The sequence below is a fragment of the Bactrocera tryoni genome, unplaced genomic scaffold (genome assembly GCF_016617805.1).
Source record: "Bactrocera tryoni isolate S06 unplaced genomic scaffold, CSIRO_BtryS06_freeze2 scaffold_25, whole genome shotgun sequence".
NCBI lineage: Eukaryota > Metazoa > Arthropoda > Insecta > Diptera > Tephritidae > Bactrocera > Bactrocera tryoni.
Window position 1 is genome coordinate 6,393,564 of NW_024395977.1, and position 3,719 is coordinate 6,397,282.

At 33.0% G+C, this 3,719-nt stretch overlaps 1 pseudogene; it reads left to right on the plus strand.

Moving 5' to 3' along the window:
• Nucleotides 1-1,548: 1,548 nt before the first annotated feature.
• LOC120780415 lies at nt 1,549-2,314 on the plus strand (annotated as a pseudogene).
• The last annotated feature ends 1,405 nt before the right edge of the window (nt 2,315-3,719 follow it).

A 3,719-nucleotide genomic window follows, 5' to 3' on the forward strand; every position in this document is an offset into this window, starting at 1 on the left:
ATGTAAAGTTCATATTTTTACGCATCTTGAAATCGATTGCATACACACTGCCGCTATTGCTATAGGGCAACTCTATGACAACTCCAATAACATCAAAACGGCTAATTTGCATAAATATGTAAAGTTCATATTTTTACGCATCTTGATATCGATTGCATAATATGTATGTACCAAAAAATCAATTTTACACCTTAATTTAAGATTGCAAAGTTGTTTCAAATACACTGTCGCTATTGCTATAGAACAACTCTATGACAACTCCAATAACATCAAAACGGCTAATTTGCATAAATATGTAAAGTTCATATTTTTACGCATCTTGAAATCGATTGCATAATATGTATGTACCAAAAAATCAGTTTTACGTCTTAATTTAAGATTGTAAAAGTGTTCCAAATACACTGTCGCTATTGCTATAGAACAACTCTATGACAACTCCAATAACATCAAAACGGCTAATTTGCATAAATATGTAAAGTTCATATATTTACGCATCTTGAAATCGATTGCATAATATGTGTGTACCAAAAAATCAGTTTTACGTCTTAATTTAAGACTGTAAAAGTGTTCCAAATACAACTGAAAACAATAACATCAAAACGGCTAAACTGAAAACATGTAAACCATATTTTAACTGAAAACAAAATCAAAAATAGTTTATATATATTTATAAATAATAGCACTCGACTCTGATTTTGAGTTATTTTAAGAAAATTTCAAACATATTGAACAAATTGAATTATAAAAGTTGACAATTACTGCAGTATATCGATATTGGCAACCCTGCGTTGTAAGAGAGCAATCAGCTGACACGTTTCCACGGCAAAAATCCAAATGTCGTGAATTCTCACGTCATCCCACGTCAAAGAGAGAAGGGAGTAGCGTTTTTCACTGTGCAGTTACATTGCGCGCCCATAAGATAGGTCGTGCCAGCTGACACGACCCACGATTCTGCGTTTTTGACTGGCTAGCCCTTTATTCTATTGCTTTGTATCATATGATATGTATGCATCATATGATGCTTTTTAAATGTGTAGGGTACTAACTAGTCCCCATTTAAATTCAAACGTTGAATATTTGATTGTGTCCGTGTATTACCGGTTGTGATAGTTTATTGGGTTCATTTTTTTGGGTTTTTTCTTCAAATTTCTTCTGTACCGTGAGACGCTTGACTCTGATCTTCTTTATTAAAATTTCTTTCCTCAATACATTCTTAATTCTAATCTCTTAACTATGTACATATGTATGTATATGTGTTTACGCTTAGTGTACATATATAAATATGTGTAAATAAATATTCTATTTTTATTGTATACTTCAGATACGAAGGCATTGATATTTTACAACTGTTAAGAATCACTAGTGGTACTCATTTAACGTCGTATGGCAACATCGCAAATTCGCAATATCGTAAAACAGCTGTTAATTTTTACATGCATTTTATTTTATGACAATCTTGCAAATATGCGAGACCGTTTTCAGTGGCAACCATAGCATTTTGCGCAATTCGCAAGCAGCTGAAAGCGTCTATTTGTTGTTTTAAGAGAAATGGAAGCGGTAAGTAAATTCATAACAATTAATTATTAGCTTGTATTATTAATATTCAATTGATTATTTAATAGAAAAAAATATTACAGCTAAACGGCACATTTCGTTGGTCTGAAAGCCAAACGAAAGACCTTTTGATAAATATAGTGGAAGCAATAAAAGAGAATCCGAACCATTTTGAGGTAATATTAATACATTTTTTGTCATTTCATCATTTTACATTTTACGATCTGCTTTAAGAAACCAACAGCCCAAAGGTTTTACAAAAAAATTGGAGAAAAAGGTCCAAATTTAATGAATATTAAATGGGACATAATCAGGAGTAAAATGAGGCATTTGAAAACGACTTTTTATCTGCGCTCAAGTGGAAAGGCCAGACTGGTGCAGGCTTACTTGAAAGTGGTGATCCTCATAGTGTGGAAGAATACATAAAAAGAATATGTCCTTTTGATGAAGACCTTCACGTGATATTTGGACGTCGCATAAGTGTTCAGCCATCAGCGATTTATCAATCAACAAAGTTGGTGTCAGCGTTGGACGAAATACCCCAGAGATAGACCCCGACACAAGTTCTTCGAGTACGTTACCCAGTCCGTCCGTTATTATGTATCCGTCTGCAGATAAAGTAGTTAGTCCGTCCGTTAATTTTGCATGCACATCTACATCAAGAAGAAATATGAAAAGATCTCATAGCAGTTCAAATCCATTTTCATTACTTTTCGAAATCCAAAATAAGAAGTTGGAACTAGAAACGAAAAAATTGGAATTTGAAAAAGAGAGAGAGGAAAACAATTTTCAATTGCAGAAATTGGAGAAAGAAATGGAAGTAGAAATGGAAAAAGTCAGATTGGAACACGAACGATTGAAAGGCTTAAATAGCTCATAAGTTGCCAAAATGTAATCATCTGTATTCCAATATAAGATTTTTCCATTTTGACTTTTTCTTCTTAATACATTTGTTGGTTTGTTTTACTTATAGTGACTTAGTGAATATAGTCCACCTTCCTTTTTTTACTTTATCCGTATTAAATTATTTCTAGTCAAATGATTTATGTTACTTGTTTAAATATGTAAAGAAATTGAATTTTATTTGAAAAAATAAATGAGAAAAGAATTTTTAAATTAAGATATTTATTGATTAAACAATTGTTCAAAGATTAGTCGTCGCCTTATCTCCCATTCATTGGTACGAGCATTTGGTTCCCATAACGACTCGTCAATACTGTGCTCCGATTCCTCAGGTTGGTAATCGAAATAATCGCCTTGTTGGAGTATAAAGTTGTGTAACAATGCACACCAGAGAATCCATTTGTTAACTTTTCTCATACCATTTTCATTTTTTATTTGGAGCCATAAGCCCTTTAAACTACCAAATATTTAATTCAGCATTTCAAAACAATGTTCAATTCGAATTCTCTATCGACTGAATGTTTTGTTAAAAAAATTCCTTTGGCTTAGTGTTAAATTTCTAGAATTCTCTCTAAATGGCGTTATAACAGTACTCGATAATTTATATGCACTGTCACCTGCTTCAATTGACAATTCGCTATTATTAAAAATACGTGCATCATGAACGTTACCTCAAAAGCCTAACATCAAGTGCCTTATTTGTAATCTATGATCGCACACGGTTTGTGTCTTAACGGGGTAAATATGTTTTCGTGAAAAGAACGCTTCCGGGTCCTGTGATGGGTTTTCTGCCAAAGGAATTTCGGTACCATCAACGTATCCTATGCAGTTAGGTAACTCACTCGAAGTTTCTAAAACAAGCTTTTTGCGTTCTTCCATATTTGGCCAAAATAAATACTAGTCCTTATATTTCAACAGCACATTACATATGCGTTCAGTTAAATTCTAAAATATAAAAACATGTTAATGTATTATGAGGAAAACTGACGAATTCTGACCTGAATGATACCACCATCACTGATTCCAAATAAACCTGCAATCTTCGAAAGAGTAGCTCCTTCACCACTAGAACCTAAGCGATACAACACAATTGCCAGTTGCGTTTTAATTGGAAATTGTTTGCCCGACCGAATTTTGTTTAAAGGATTGTCTCCCTTTATTAGATCCAAAAAAGCATAGAAAGTTTTCCAAGTGACACGTGTGATCTTCTTGATTCGGTTTTCATCAAGTTCCCATAAGATTTCATTTAAAAATACCCTGGA